The following is a 17117-nucleotide window of genomic DNA, read 5'->3' as shown; positions in this document are numbered from 1 at the left end:
AAATAGAAGAACCCTATATGTGGGTCTCAAACCAAACTCAACTAACTAAGGTGGCATACTAACTGAGCCACAAACTAGAGTAGATAAGGATAGCTGTCATCCAGCTATTATTCATGGGCGGTGTACCAACCGCATCTCCAACTAACAAGTCGGTGACATAAATACACAACGGTCACCCTGGCATATTGCGAGTGGAGCTCGATATCTCAACACTTCCTCCATGGACAACATGTCCTCAAGCCATATAGGTCTCCTTCCTATTGGAGGTTATGCAACACTAGGTCTTCTTAGAACATCTTCTGCATCAGGTCCAGAGTTTCTGATTGCTTGAAGCTGAGGTGTTCCTCTTCCTCCACTGTTTCTGGTACCTTGAGTGATTTTGCCCCTTGGTGGCCCATCAGCTCGGCTGGATGAATAGTATCTGACCCTCTACTAGCCTTTTTGTGAAGATAGTGGGAGAGAGGGAAGGAGTCTCACTTGAGGTTTTCTCACAATCACAATGGGGGAATACACACAAAGGTGGAGGCTGAAAACAATTTTCCTCTTCTTAGTTGTGAAAGCCAAAAGAACTCTGGTACAAAGAAAATAGAAGAACCCTATATGTGGGTCTCAAACCAAACTCAACTAACTAAGGTGGCATACTAACTGAGCCACAAACTAGAGTAGATAAGGATAGCTGTCATCCAGCTATTATTCGTGGGCGGTGTACCAACCGCATCTCCAGCTAACAAGTCGGTGACATAAATACACAACGGTCACCCTGGCATATAGTGAGTGGAGCTCGATACCTCAACACTCCCCCTCGAGCTCAATCCAAATTCCTGCACACCAGGCAGGTCTCTGAACTTGTGCAGCTTCTCTGTGCCCAATGCTTTCGTGAATATGTCAGCTACCTGATCCTCTGTGCTGACATAAACTAGATCAATAAGACCTAGTAAAACCTTCTCCCGCACATAGTGATAATGCACCTCAATGTGCTTTGTTCTAGCATGAAAGACTGGGTTCTTTGCCAAGTGTATGCTGCTCATGTTGTCACAATAAATGACAACTGGCCCATCTGTAGACTGATGCATATCATAGAGTAGCTTATGCAACCAAGCTACCTCACATGCAGCCATTGCTGCACCCCTGTACTCAGCCTTTGTGCTTGACAAAAGGCAACTGTAGGCTGTTTCTTGCTACTCCAAGTGACTGCAACACTCCCAAAAGAGAACACATATCCACTAGTAGATCGTCTATCAGAAATACTACCAGCCCAATCAGCATCAGTGTATCCATGCAACTGTATCTGAACCCCAGCCTCATAAAATAGTCCATACTGCAATGTGGACTTCACATACCTGAGTATGCGTCTAGCCGCATCCAAATGCGGTTTCCTTGGAGCCTGCATAAACTGACTTGCCAACCCAACAGCATAGCTCAAATCTGGCCTGGTAATAGTGATGTAAATCAAACTTCCTACTATGCGTCTGTACATAGTAGGGTCTTCAAGAAGCTCACTTGCATTTGCGCTCAGCTTCACATTCTGCTCCAAAGGAACTGAAATAGGCTTACAGCCTGTCATCCCATATTTGGATAGCATGTCCAATCCATACTGCCTCTGCAAGAGCACTTGGTGATCTAATCACCTCAATGCCCAAGAAATAATGCAGCTCTCCCAAATCCTTCATCTTAAACTTCTGCTTCAATAGCATTTTCACATGAAGGATATCTTCATCACTATCACCTGTGATGATCAAATCATCAACATAAATGACAAGCAGCATAATCCCTTTCTCTGTTTTTCTCACATAGAGTGAGAAATCTGCCTTGGAAATATGAAAACCAATAGTGACAAGATACTGTCCTATCTTGTCAGACCATGCTCTAGGTGCTTGCTTCAAGCCATACAAGGATTTCTTCAACTTGCAAACAAACTCAGGATGAATAGCATGAACATAACCTGCTGGTTGCTCCATAAAGACCTCTTCTTGCAAATCACCATGCAAGAAGGCATTCTTTACATCCATTTGATGTAAAGACCATCCCTTTGATGCAGCCATAGCAATGACTGCTCTTACGGTTGCCATCCTTGCAACCGGGCTGAAAGTTTCTTCATAATCAATGCCATATGTCTGTGCATACCCCTTGACAACTAATCTTGCCTTGTATTTATTCACAAAACCATCTGCATTGTGCTTGATTTTATAAACCCATTTACAGCCAATTGCATTCTTGCCTTTAGGCAAAGTCACCAATTCCCATGTAGCATTAGCATCCAAGGCATCCATTTCTTCATCCATGGCTTTCTTCCATTTTACATTTCCCATGGCTTGCTCAAAAGAAGTGGGTTTTGGTTCCTGTATCACTTTGACCATATAGGCATAGTGGATGGCTGTAAATCCATCATATTTCAACCTATCCACAGGATACCTAACCCTGGTAGACCTACGCAAAATAGGCTCACTTCCAGGTGCTCTCAAAACATCCCTGGTCTTCCTTACTCCAGGTGTAACAATAGAGGGAATACCCAACTCATCATCAATGCTCTGCTCTGAGCCACTGGATTCACCATCCACATAAGAGTGACCTGCATTCACATCAAACATGGGCTGATCTACCTTCTCTTTTCCTTTTCGTGATACCTGCATACCACTCGCTGCATTGTTTTGAGGAGATTCTCCTGATCTCAATCTGCCTGTCCATGGCAAAGTATGTGAACCACTACTAGAGGACACTCCAGGTCCCCTGATGTTTTGTGATTGCTGCTGTGAATTCTGTGCAGCATTACCATTTTGTGCATCTACATCAATCATCACATTTAGTGGTTTATACTAGGTACTCATCTCATCAAAAACAACATCTTTGCTCACTGTGAACTTACGTGTAGAAGGGTTATAGCATCTATACCCTTTCTGCTGTAGAGAATAACCAATAAAGACGCACTTCTCAGCTTTTGGATCCAACTTGGACCTCAACTCATCTGGTGTTGAGAGTTCACGCTCAACATCATGTGATCATGTGTGCATAGCACCATCACGTGATCATATGTGCATAGCACTAACCTTATAGAGTGCTATAAAGGAAAGGGTTAGATCCCCTAACCCTGACCCTAAAAGGGTTTGTATATATTCTATTTTTTCAACTAATTCTAGTGTACAGTTAGTCATTTGTGGTGTGCTCTCTAGCTGTGCCCTCTCTCCTCATCTCCACTCTTCTCCTCTCCCTTCTTCATATTTTGTCATGGTATCAGAGCTCCCTTGTCTTCCGCTGAGACATTGAGATTCTTAAGAGTGTGAGATTGAGAGATTGAGAGATTGAGAGGTAGTCTTTCATTCCGTTCACTTCCGTTGAGTGAAGGATTTCCGTTCATTGAAAGAGAGAAATTTCCTTCTCATTGAGAAGAATTTCCATCTATGGAGAGAGAGATTCTTGAATTCCTTGAGAGATTTCCGTTGAGAATAAAAGTGAGAGCTTAGTGAACACTGAGTTTTTTGAAGCATTCCAAAGGTTTCATTGTTCTTCACTTTGTGAACGAGAGCTTTGCTTCCCTGCAATACGGGCTACTCTAGACAAAGAAAGCCTTTTCTACTTCAACGACGACTAAGAAAGACTGCAAGTTCCTACAAGCATCAACTAAGAGAGCGGCTTCTAGGAGAGACAGCAGCAAACGACTGCAACTTCCTCTCCAACGCATACAAGCTTTCGAAGCCTTGCTCGCCATCAACAGCCTAGCTCTTGCTTCGATCGACTACTCCAACTAGTACTTCTAAGGCTCTAAGCCTACGGCTTCCAACACTCGACAATGGTGCAACAATAACGTCTTGCAAGGCTCCTTCAACGGTCGCATGCCGCCTTCATTGCAACTCTCACTAAGGCCTCAAAGCCTTTGCGGACTGCAGCAGCCCAGCCTTCATCGCATGCTCCAATGAACTGCATCAGAGAAAGAGTTGCAGGCCTCGATTGCCATCTACGATCTCCAAATGCCAACGACAGCCCCGACTAGCTCCCGCGCCAATGATTACCGCGTCCAGCCTCGCTCCTCGCAATCAACACCTTGAGCCATAGATTGGATCCGAAGAGCTTCTCCAGCTTGCTCATGAGCTCTGAGAAACTAATGTTTTTTTTACGGAGTGTCGCCACCCACGTAGCGTAGCTGTCCATCGGCCTTGGGCAAGATCTTGTCGCCATGGCTGCACAAGAACTTGATGCGAGACCCAGAAAGCTCTTCTCAATCGGCGGCCATTCAACTGTGTACACCAGAAGAGCCTCCTTTGAAGCAGCGCAGCCCAAGCAACCGACCTTCGACTGACTTCAGCACGCAGTTCCTGCCAGTCCACTGACGACCGCCCGCCTAGCTTCAGCTCCAAAGCGCTCCATCTCCATCGACTCCAAGATGCCACCTCCAAATGGCATCGACGGAAATCCGCAGGGAGACGGAAGCTCGAAGATTCCGTCAGAATCTTTCAAAGATTCCGGTGCCCAATAGTCAGACACATGGCAGATAGAATAGAACCAGGGTCTGGTTGCGATGACCTTGGGTTAACTGGCTGACCCACAATTGGACACGTGGCAACCTTATCCTACCCACGTGCCACTTCACCACATTATCTTAACACGTGGCAATCCTTATCTGACACGTCAGCAGTCCCGTGAGACTGCCACATCACATGCCATGTTAGCAGGACACGTCAGCAAGCCACGTCATCACCGATTGCCATGTCAGCACTGCCATGTCATCAGGCCACATCATCAGGCCACATCATCAGTGCCACATCACCTTGCTGAGATCATCTGTGCCACCTCAGCACTGCCACCTCAGCAGTCCAGTCAGCACTGACCCCTGCAGGCACAGTCCCTTGCCAGGCACACTGTGCACACACTGCATGTGCACACTCCTGCCACCTCAGCACAGAGCTTCACTGGCACACCTCTTGCTAAGCACAGTGCCACATCATCACTACATGTGACTCATAGTGACACATCATCATTGAGCACCATTTGCACTCCTTTTGCCCCTCCACCTAGATCAAGTCATATCTCTTGATCCAGGAAGAATTTGAGGGTGCTCCAAAAAGGAAAGTCGCTTGATTTTTTGTGCTCTATGCGCTCGTTACATCACGCGCACATTTCGGTGCAAGTTACACTCACATTTGAGCCTCGTCGACAAAACCACTTCCTTCACGCACATTTGCCTCTACATCGACGCATCTGGACCCAGCACTTAAAAAGAACAAAGGAAAAGGAATTATTTGCTGCTCTTTCATCGATCGACGGTTGGTTTAGATCTAGATCAGAGTAGACTAGATCGCCATAGAGGGGACGCTTTAAATTCCCCAAGTTGCCAATCTAAGCCATGCCCGAAATTCCCGACTAGTACCTACTCGGAGTCAGTCCATACGCTCACATCCGATTTCACATCATTACATTACCTGAAACCTTACGTTCATCAGTTCAGTGAGCAGACTTCAGAGTTTAGAGGCATTGCAGATTGATTCAGTGGGCAGATAGCACTTGATTTCACACACACATGCCACCATTGTAAAGCCTATTTGGCTATCTCACGACATCGTGCACATCATTTTTCAGCCTTGTAAAGCCTCTTGGCTATTCCCGGCATCATTGCCACAAGCCTTGTAACACAGATCAGATCTTATATACAGCGGTTCTATCTTCACCGATGGTAGAGAGATTTCACTTGGCATCTTCAGTGTATTTGCAGTTGATTCATACAGAGTTTTTCAGGACACTTTTGAGTACATTGTTTGCACCATGTCGACTAGCAACCTCAATCTGGAGGCATCTGCTAAGCTAGACAACTCCAATTACGGTACATGGAAATACCGAATGGAGACCATTCTTGTGCTTCAGGACAAATGGGAGTATGTCGATGGATCCATACCTAGACCATTGGCCGATCCAGCCACCAGTAGCTCTACTCCATCTGTTGTCACAGCACCAGCAACGGGATCTACATCGGGATCTACATCTACACAAACAGTTTCCACACCAGTAGCAGATCCTGCCATTGCCCGAGCTCAAGCAGAATGGGATAAGAAAGACAAGTATGCCTATCACCTGATCAAGCAGAATGTGCAAGATGTCATGCTAGGACAGCTCAACACAGTCAAGACATCAAAAGAAGCATGGGATATGTTTGCAGCTCTCTACGAGTCCAAGAACACATCCAGGATTCTCACCCTGAGAAACCAGATCAACCAGAGTTTCCGCAATAGCAGTGAAACCGGTCATGCTTATGTACTCCGCATCAAAGACTACAACAATCAACTTGCAGCAGCAGGAGAGACTATGAATCCCGCAGAAATGGTTCAAGTAATCCTGAATGGACTAGGAGAAGGATATGAGAATCTAGTCCAGAGTATTGCCATCCACCAACGGCAAATTCCAACATTGGAAGAACTTCAGTCAGTTCTACTTGGTGAAGAACTCAGGACTCAGGCCATTCAAGCACGTAAAGGTCATTCTAATGATCAGGCATTCACATCTTCAGACAGAAGCAGAGGCAAAGGCAGAAACAGAGGTAGATCATATCAGAAAAGTGGTCATCATCAACAAAATCAAAATCACCATCAGCATCAGCATCATCCTCAGCAACACCAAAATCAGCAAAGAGGAAATCATTCCAACCGAGGAAGATTCCAAGGACGAGGGAATGCATCCACCAATGTGTCAAACATTCAATGCAACTATTGTCACAAGTTTGGACACTATGAAAGAGATTGCCGCAAGAAGCAGTATGACCAAGGCGATCAATCCATGGAAATATGTTTCTTGCAAGTGAGCAATTGCATCAGACTGATACAATGCACCTAGACACTGATTTCAATCCCAAAGAGGATTTCAGCTATCAAGTCGACCAAGTGGAACAGGATCCTTGGTACATCGACAGCGGTGCATCATCTCATATGACAAATCATCAGGAATGGTTCACAGAAATGAAGCCATCAGAAGGTCAAAAGAATGTCATCTACACAGCAGACAATACACCGAATCCGGTTCAAGGGACAGGTGTTATCCCTATGAACAATTTCACTGGTACAAAAGGATTAGTCAAAGATGTGCTCTATGTTCCGAAGCTCAGCAAGAACCTTGTGTCAGTAGGTTAAATGACAGAACACAACTACAAAGTCATCTTCGACGGTGATGAATGCACTATCAGAGACAAATCCAAAAGAGGTCAGCTAGTAGCAAAAGGTGTCAAGGAAGGACGCTTATACAGGATGCTAGCTACAGTACCAGATAAGCATGCCATGTCAGCTCAAATGCAACAGATGCCACTATCTGCAAAATGGCACAAGAGATATGGTCATGTCAACTTCAAGTACTTGTTAGATCTCAGGAATCAAAATATGGCAATTGGGATTCCGAAGCTACAATTTCTTGGAAAAGTTTGTGAAGCATGCTGCTTCGGCAAACAAAAGCAAACCAACTTTGTCAGAAGTACCTCTCGTGCACAAGGTATTCTTGATTTGATTCATACAGATGTATGGGGTTATGCCCAGACCCGTAGCATCAATGGTTCACTTTATTACTTGACCTTTATCGATGACTACAGTAGATATTGTTGGGTCTACTTTCTGAAAGAGAAATCTGAAGTGTTTGCCAGATTTCAAGAATTCAAAGCCATGGTAGAAAACCAAACAGGCAGAAAGATCAAGGTCATGAGATCAGACAGAGGAGGTGAATACATGTCTTCAGCATTCATGAACTTTTGCAAAAATCACGGCATTCAAAGACAATTCACATGTGCAGATACTCCTCAGCAAAATGCAATAGCTGAAAGGAAGAATGGGACTTTAGCAGACAGTGCTAGAGCAATGCTTAGTGAAAAGCATCTTCCGAATCAGTATTGGGCAGAAGCAATAGCTACAGCTAACTACTTGCTTAATCGGCTTCCTACCGAACCGATACAAGGTATGACTCCTTATGAAGCATTCACTGGACACAAGCCACGCATTGGGCATCTCCGCATATTTGGTTGCATAGCATATGCCCACATACATGATGATCATCGCAGGAAATTGGATGCGAAGTCACGCAAATGCATCATGGTTGGCTACAGTGAAGAAAGCAAAGCATACAAATTGTATGATCCCATCAACCGCAAAGTCATTATCTCCAGAGATGTAATCTTCGATGAGGAATCAGAATGGAAAACCTCACCTACACAGGAGATAGAAGCATCGACTTCACAGTCATCTACAGAACAGGTTGATGAAGAAGAGCAAGAATTGCCAGCAACACCCCAAGCAGTGCCACAGCAGCTCAGACGATCTACTAGGGACAGCAGACCACCAGCCAGATTGACATATGCTCAGAAAGGCAAAGCAATTCAGGTGGAAACCACCAACTATGCTCTTATGACTACCATCATGGCTACAGAAGAGCCAGTGTACTTCGAAGACGCAGTAGATAAGCCAGAATGGCAAACTGCTATGAATGAAGAAATGGATGCTTTGTATAAAAATAACACTTGGGAATTATGCGACCTTCCACCAGGAAAGAAGGCCATAGCCAACAAATGGGTCTACAAAGTGAAGTACAATCCAGATGGCAGTATTCAGAGATACAAAGCCCGATTAGTTGCAAAAGGATTTGCACAACAATATGGTCAAGATTATGATGAGACTTATGCTCCAGTAGCAAAGATGGATTCCATACAGTTCTTGATATCACTAGCGACACTCAGTAAATGGAATGTGTATCAGCTCGATGTCAAGAATGCATTTCTCAATGGTTATCTAGACGAGGAAGTCTACATGCAACAACCAGCCGGTTATGTTGAACCAGGCAAAGAGAACAAGGTTTGCCATCTCAAGAAAAGTCTCTATGGCTTAAAGCAAGCACCCAGAAGTTGGTACAGCAGAATTGACAAGTATTTTGCTGATCTGGGATACATGAAGTCCAATGCAGATCATACTCTCTACTACAAAGTTCAAGGGGAAGATATTACTATTGCACTTTTGTACGTAGATAATCTGATTGTGACAGGAAGCAAGGATAGCTTCATCAGAAAATTAAAACAAGACTTATTTGTAGAGTTTGACATGAAAGATCTTGGACTTATGCACTATTGTCTTGGAATTGAGTTCTGGAGAGATTCAGATAGCACATTCATGAGTCAGCTCAAATATGTTGACAATCTCCTGAAGAAGTTTCATATGGCAGATTGCAAGATTGCAGCCACTCCCATGGAACAGAGTTTGAAACTTACTAAAGATTCAGAAAAGCCTACAGTCAATGACAGATACTACAGAGGCAACTCATTGGATCTCTTATATATCTGACAATCACACGGCCAGATATTTGTTATGCAGTAAGCTCACTAGCACAGTTTATGGCAAATCCCAGTCTCACTAGAATGCAGCCAAAAGAGTCTTGAGATACATCAGAGGTACAAGATAATTTGGGATAGAATACAGAGGAAGTCATCCACAGTTGCATGGATACTGTGATAGTGACTATGCTGGAGATCATGAGACCAGGAGATCGACACAGGGATATGCATTTTTCCTTGGTCAAGGTGCTATATCATGGTTGTCAAACAAACAGCCAACTGTTTCTTTGTCTTCAACTGAAGCAGAATGTAGGGCACTCACTACAGGTGCATGTGAAGCTATATGGCTCAGAAGACTATTGTCAGAAACAGATTACTTTGATGAGTCAAAGCCAACAACAATATACTGTGATAATCAATCGGCTCAAGCATTGGCCAAAAATCCAGTATATCACTCCAGAACAAAGCACATTGATGTCAGAGAGCACTTCATCAGAGAAAGAGTGTTACTTGGTGACATCACACTGCAGCATTGTGATAGCAAAGAAAATGTTGCAGACATCTTTACCAAACCACTCGGTAAAGAGCTATTCGAGAAACACCGACTAGCTCTTGGTTTGATGCAGAGGAAGGACATTCCCATTAAAGGGGTGTGATGGAATGTAATGCTCAGTCCTTCTTCTATTCCCCAGAATCATCATCTTGAGGGAAGGCCTACTTCATGATGTTGATCTTGAGGGAAGGTGTTGAGAGTTCACGCTCAACATCATGTGATCATGTGTGCATAGCACCATCACGTGATCATATGTGCATAGCACTAACCTTATAGAGTGCTATAAAGGAAAGGGTTAGATCCCCTAACCCTAACCCTAAAAGGGTTTGTATATATTCTATTTTTTCAACTAATTCTAGTGTACAGTTAGTCATTTGTGGTGTGCTCTCTAGCTGTGCCCTCTCTCCTCATCTCCACTCTTCTCCTCTCCCTTCTTCATATTTTGTCATCTGGCACATGGACATAGGCAATGCAACCAAAAATTTTCAAATGAGAAATATCTGGTTTCCTACCAGTATACATCTCCTCTGGCGTCATGCCATGTATTGCTGCAGTGGGAGTCCTGTTCATTATATAAACTATTGTAGCAACTGCTTCAGCCCAATAATAATCTGGTAGATCTTTTTCATTTAGCATAGCTCGAGATACCTCTCCAATATGCCTGTTTTTCCTTTCTGCAATTCCATTTTGTTGTGGGGTATGACTGCATGAGTATTGCTGCTTTATACCATGCTCCTGCAAGAACCTTGCAAACTCATTTGAGAGGTACTCTCCCCCTCCATCTGACCTTAGGCATTTTATATGCAGGCATGTTTCTTTTTCAACCATAGCTTTAAAAGCTTTGAAGTGCCCAAACACTTCACTTTTGTTTTTCATAAAATACACCCAAAGTTTTCTGCTGAAGTCATCAATAAATGTGACAAAATAGTGACAGCCTCCAATAGATGCAGCTTTAGTAGTCCACACATCAGAGTGGATTAATTCCAATGGCTTTTTACTCTCTTGAACATGCTTAGGAAATGGTTTCCTTGCCTGTTTCCCAAATTGACAGGCTTCACAAACCTTGTGCATTTCTGCAACCTTGAATTTAGGCAATCCTGGAACAATATTTTGGGCTTGCATTGATTTAAGTCGCTGTATATTAACATGACCAATGCGTTTGTGCTAGATATCAATATCTGCAACTACACTGGTCCCATGTGCAAACATTGCTGCACTCAATTCAGGCATGTCCGCATCCAACGTAAACATCCTGCCCTTTTTCTTTCCTTTTGCTATCAAGTGACCATTATTTTTCATATCCTCAACAAAGCATCCATGAGGATTAAATCTGACCTGCAAGCCCTGCTCAACTATCTGACCAACAGAAACCAGGTTCTTGGTGATGTTCGGGACATGAAATACATCAGACAAGTATTTCTTTTTCCCATCCTGCATAGACAAAGGAATTTTGCGAATCTGCACAATAGGATGTGCAGTATCATCACCAGTCTCCACAAATCCTGGTTTTTCCATTTTCCTTGCATCCTGCATCCATTCAGCATGACCTGTCATGTGGTTTGATGCACCTGAGTCAACATACCACACATCATTGCTTTCTTCTGCACTTGTCACAGAATTTGTCATATGCTGCACCATAAACAAATGCTCATTTCTGTCATCACCCTGTCTACTAGAGGATGCATAATTGCCTTGCTGCAATTTTCCATTCATAATGTCATTCTGCTTTTTGTAGCAGTCTTTAGCCATATGCCCCATTTTGCCACAATAGTAGCATTCAACATTGCTGTTTGCATTTTGGCTTCTCTGCCATCCACCACGGCCTCTTTGGCTCCCCCTGCCTCTAGAGTTACCACGTCCTCCTGCATAGGACTGGTTTTCTTGCATGTGCTGCATATTCTGATTTCTACCACGGCCTACAGATCCGCCTCCTCTACCTCTGCCAGCATTTGAGTAGAAGACAGCTTCTTTTGAAGTTCCTGCTGAAGAAGATGCACCACCATTTCTCTGCTCTTCAGAAATTAGAAGAGCAATCAACTCCTCAAAATCAAGAAATTTTTCACGGATGGCAATGGATGTCGGGAACTGTGCATAATCCTTTCCTAGACCATTCAAGGTCACAAAAACTAAATCATCATCATCCACTGGCGACCCAATGGAAGCAAGTGCATCCGCAATTTTCTTCACCTTCATGTGGTAGTCATTGATGCTCATATTTTCTCTCTGCACATTGTGTAGCTCCTGCTTGAGCTGCATTTTCTTGGCCTGCGTATTTGTGCTGTACATTTTAGCCAAAGTATCCCATGCCACCTTTGGCGTACTTGCATCCTGAATATGCACAATCATAGAATCTGAAATACTGATAAACAGCCAGTACATAACTTTTCTGGCTCTCTCATGCCATCCTTTAAATGCCTGCATTTCCTATTGATTGGGAACATTAGGAAGAACTGATTCTTCTTCATTTCCTGTAATGAACTCCCAGTAGCCTTTTCCCATCGAGAAATTCGTTATTCTAAACTTCCATGCCTGGAAGTTGTTCTTGTCAAGCTTTTCAGTGACAATCTGTGAAAGGGAATCAGATGCCATTACAGAACACTGCAAAATATTTTGTCATTGTAAAAACACAGCTTTTGCCTCACACGGGCAGATCTACAAAACTGATGAAAGTGGTATTTCACCACATAGTCACTTCTTAGTGACGATTTTGCATCAACATGCAACAAGCATGAATCTGCAACTCCCAATGTCTCTGCGCATAGGCATACGATGCAATTTCTGCGGCAACTTTTCACCGACCTGCAGAACAGTGGTCGCACAACAAAAACAGGGCCTTTTTCTGAGTGCTTGCGGAGAACTTCCGCCTCCAAAACGGGCCCCGAAATGACCTCGAATCAGAAAAATAATGTCACCCAAGGCTTTGCCCTATCTCGCAGCATATAATGCCCTCTCGCCACACCGCGAAGGGTGTCTCAATCTGAGACAGTGCACTCTTGCACTTCCGGCTGTGCTACCTACAGAGATTTGCTCCCAAACTCGAAAAAGGAAAGCAACACTTGTCCTCTTACCAGGACACTGCGAACTTGGTTTGCTTTCTTGAGCTCCTTACCACGAACAAGGCTCTGATACCATGTGAAGATAGTGGGAGAGAGGGAAGGAGTCTCACTTGAGGTTTTCTCACAATCACAATGGGGGAATACACACAAAAGGTGGAGGATAAAAATAGTTTTCCTCTTCTTAGTTGTGAAAGCCAAAAGAACTCTGGTACAAAGAAAATAGAAGAACCCTATATGTGGGTCTCAAACCAAACTCAACTAACTAAGGTGGCATACTAACTGAGCCACAAACTAGAGTAGATAAGGATAGCTGTCATCCAGCTATTATTCGTGGGCGGTGTACCAACCGCATCTCCAGCTAACAAGTCAGTGACATAAATACACAACGGTCACCCTAGCATATCGCGAGTGGAGCTCGATATCTCAACACTTTTTTCGATGCTTGAACTTCTCTTGGCAAGGGCCCGTACCAAGTTCTAGGCATCTTGTATGTACTACTTTTCTAAGACTGGGTCAGGATAGGTCTCCTTATTGGAGGGCGAGGGTGCTAGGCCTTAAGCCCACACTAGAGGTGGCAAGAGTAGCTGTCTCCTCATCAGAACCATCCTGGGATGAGCACTTGGTGAGAGCTGTCACCTACTCGAATGGCCTTCTTGGACCGGGTTAGGGGATGGGGGGAATCTCAGGGCCGAGCAACTGGGATCCCTTACCCTTGTGAGCTTCCTCTTTGCATCCTCATGATGACTTGTAGGGGCACATGGCCCTACTCGATGCTAAGGAGATTAAGGTTGGTGCTCTTTGGAGGGATGATTGGGGTGGTTGGTCTCCTCACAGGATCGGTAGTCCTAGAATAGATGCTCGGTTCCACACCCCGCACACAAGGGTGTGGAGTTGGTTGTGGTTGGAGCGATCGGGGATACGATCCCTATATGGATAATTCTTCAAGAAGTGTGGGCCTTGGCATTTAAAATAGGACACCAAAGGGTTTGAAGTATCTCGGTAGGGGCATTCACTTGCTCTATGGGGACCCTGGCAGGTGTAGCATTGGAGCAGGGGTCTCCAAGCAATTAAGTTTAGGTCTCTCGCCCTTGCGTTTATGGGGGCAGTCTGGAATATGGGAACTTGTTGATCCTCTGGCGAGAGGTAGTGGATTAGGGTGCCACTTTCCTCCTCGTAGGGATAGCACTCGTGAAGTCCGTGATCAGGATCCATCTCCTCTGAGTCATTGGGCACTTCTTCCACCAATGGGTAGTAGGGGCTACATGTAGTGGGGACTATATAAGGTAGCGAGGGCTATATGAGGTAGTGAGGGGCTATGGGTAGCGGGGGCTATACGAGGTAGCGAGGGCTACAGACCCAATATGGAACTTGGTCTCCTTCTCCAAGGAACTTCGTCATTAGCTTGGAGATGCCTATGGGACGGCTCCTCGAGGGATTCGCAATCCCTATAGGAAACACTAGGGCAGGTGGAGGTGGTGTGGCCCCCCTTCCTAGGGCGTTCACCAAGATATGCATTGCCTTATCAATCAACACCATTTGAGTGGCTAGCAGAGGTGGTGTTGCTGTGGGCCTAATGGGGCATAGGGCTGGTTGGCCCGTGGGGGTATCCACATGGTTGATGGTACCGACATTGGGACGGATGAGCCAAGGCTTGCATTCATTAGTGCAACCAGTATGGATGTGATGAGACGTACTCCTAGAGGGGGTGGGTCTTGGGGCATGGGAACATTAGTTCCATGCAATGGTTGGTAGGGTGGAAACTGTGGTGCCCCATAGTTGGCAAAATTTGGTGGCACATGGACTGTTGGAGGTTCATAAGGCACTCTGCCTTGGAATTTCCTAGTGTCCCCTCAATTGGGGCCTTGCCTTCGAAATTCCCTCATCCATGGATCTTCATCATCCATGTTTTCCCACTGGGAAGGTATGGCATAGGCGAAGGGTCCTAGATCAGCGAAGGTGGTTTTTGTCCTGATCTGTGGTTTAGGAGTTGGATGTTGTTGGCCTTCCCTCCCTGCATACATGCCAGTGAAGGGGTTCTCCATGTCTACCGACACTGTTTGGCCTAAGCGGCCAAACATGTTGGAGAATGTACCTCTAAGCCTAGATGCAAATGAAGGAGCAGGTGAGTTGGGAGAGGCTACAGTTGTGAATGGAGCTTCTGATTTTTAGGCAGAATAAGCATAAAACGACACTAAGCGACGGGACCGATGTAACACAGACGATCGACGGGGTGGATCTTGCCACATGTGTGATGGGATCACAAGTCAGTGGGATACGGATGGAGCATTGAGCAGTGGTATAGTTATCGTGATGGGTGTGGAGATAGACAATCACACTGGGCGGTGTGATAGGAGTGAAACGACGATCAACAGAATAAGCGTAAGATGACGATCGGCGGAATGGACAAAGCGATGATCGATAGAATGCATTAGTGACTGACGGAGTGATTGGCATAACGAAATGGGCATAGGGATACGAAAATGACCATGGGCATGGGGGTGAGTTCACCGTGCCAGTGGCAAGGTAGCAGAATAGCAATGATTGGCAGGATAGCGCTAGGTCAACAGTTGTTAGGTCGACGGGATAGCAACTTTGACATGCATTTAATCGGGGTAGCGGGCCAACCCATGGTCAAAAGTTAGGTCGACGAGATAGCTTTATGGCACTGGGTCAATAGGGTTTGATCCGTGAGATACAGCTAGCGCATCAACCGGCAGGATATTTGGTCAGCAGGATAGCTCTATGGTACCGACTCAGTGGGATAGGATTGAAAAACACGTTCAAGCATGCAATATATTAATTTTCATTCAATCACGCTCTTTTAAAATAATTCACATTCTATTGAAAGAATATTAAATATTCATTTAAAAGAAAGTGTAAGAATGAGACAACTCTTGTAATAACTTTTAAAACTTTTAATTCGTACACTTTAAAACTCTTTGTATTCTTTCACATTCTATTGAAAGAATATTACATATTCAATCAAAGAAAGTGTGAGAATACAAACACAATAAAATCATATTTCTCACATGAGTCTAAGGAACTCAACAAGAAGATCCTAAAACTCCAACATACAAAAATTCCCACAAGAGATCTAAGGAACTCAACAAGGAGATCTTAAAACTTCCACAAACTAATTTAATAATTTTATAGACACGAAAACAAGCCCGTTTCTCACAAGAGGTCTAAGGAACTCAATAAGGAGATCCTAGACTCCCACATACAAAAATCTATTCACATAAGATCTAAGAAACTCAACAAGGAGATCCTAGAACTCCCACAAACAAATTTCATAGACACAAAAACAAGCCCATTTATCATAAGAGATCCAAGGAACTCACCAAAGAGATCCTAGAACTCCCACGTACAAAAATCTATTCACATGAGATCTAAGAAACTCAACAAGGAGATCTTAGAACTCCCACAAACAAATTTCATAAACACAAAAACAAGCCCATTTATCACAAGAGATCTAAGAAACTCACCAAACAGATTCTAGAACTCCCACATACAAAAATCTATTCACATGAGATCTAAGAAACTCAGCAAGAAGATCTTAGAACTCCCAAACAAATTTCATAGACACAAAAACAAGCTCATTTATCACAAGAGATCTAAGGAACTCACCAAAGAGATCCTAGAACTCCCACGTACAAAAATCTATTCACATGAGATCTAAGAAACTAAACAAGGAGATCTTAGAACTCCCACAAACAAATTTCATAGACCAAAAAACAAGCCCATTTATCACAAGAGATCTAAGGAACTCACCAAAGAGATCCTAGAACTCCCAGGTACAAAAATCTATTCACATGAGATCTAAGAAACTCAACAAGGAGATCTTAGAACTCCCACAAATAAATTTCATAGACACAAAAACAAGCCCATTTATCACAAGAGATCTAAGGAACTCACCAAAGAGATCCCAAGGAGATCTTAAAACTCCCACAAACAACTTTCATAGACACAAAAACAAGCCCATTTATCACAAGAGATCTAAGGAACTCACCAAAGAGATCCTAGAATTCCCACGTACAAAAATCTATTCACATGAGATCTAAGAAACTCAACAAGGAGATCTTAAAACTCCCACAAACAAATTTCTAGACACAAAAAAAAACATATTTCTCACAAGAGATCTAAGGAACTCAACAAGACAACGATCCCCAAACTCTCACAAAAAAATTTATCTCACAAGAGATCTAAGGAACTCAACAAGGAGATTCTAGAA

Source organism: Dipteris shenzhenensis, chromosome 28 (genome assembly GCF_047967505.1).
Source record: "Dipteris shenzhenensis isolate YYH24624 ecotype China chromosome 28, Dip_SZ_1.0, whole genome shotgun sequence".
NCBI lineage: Eukaryota > Viridiplantae > Streptophyta > Polypodiopsida > Gleicheniales > Dipteridaceae > Dipteris > Dipteris shenzhenensis.
This window is presented reverse-complemented; position numbering follows the sequence as displayed.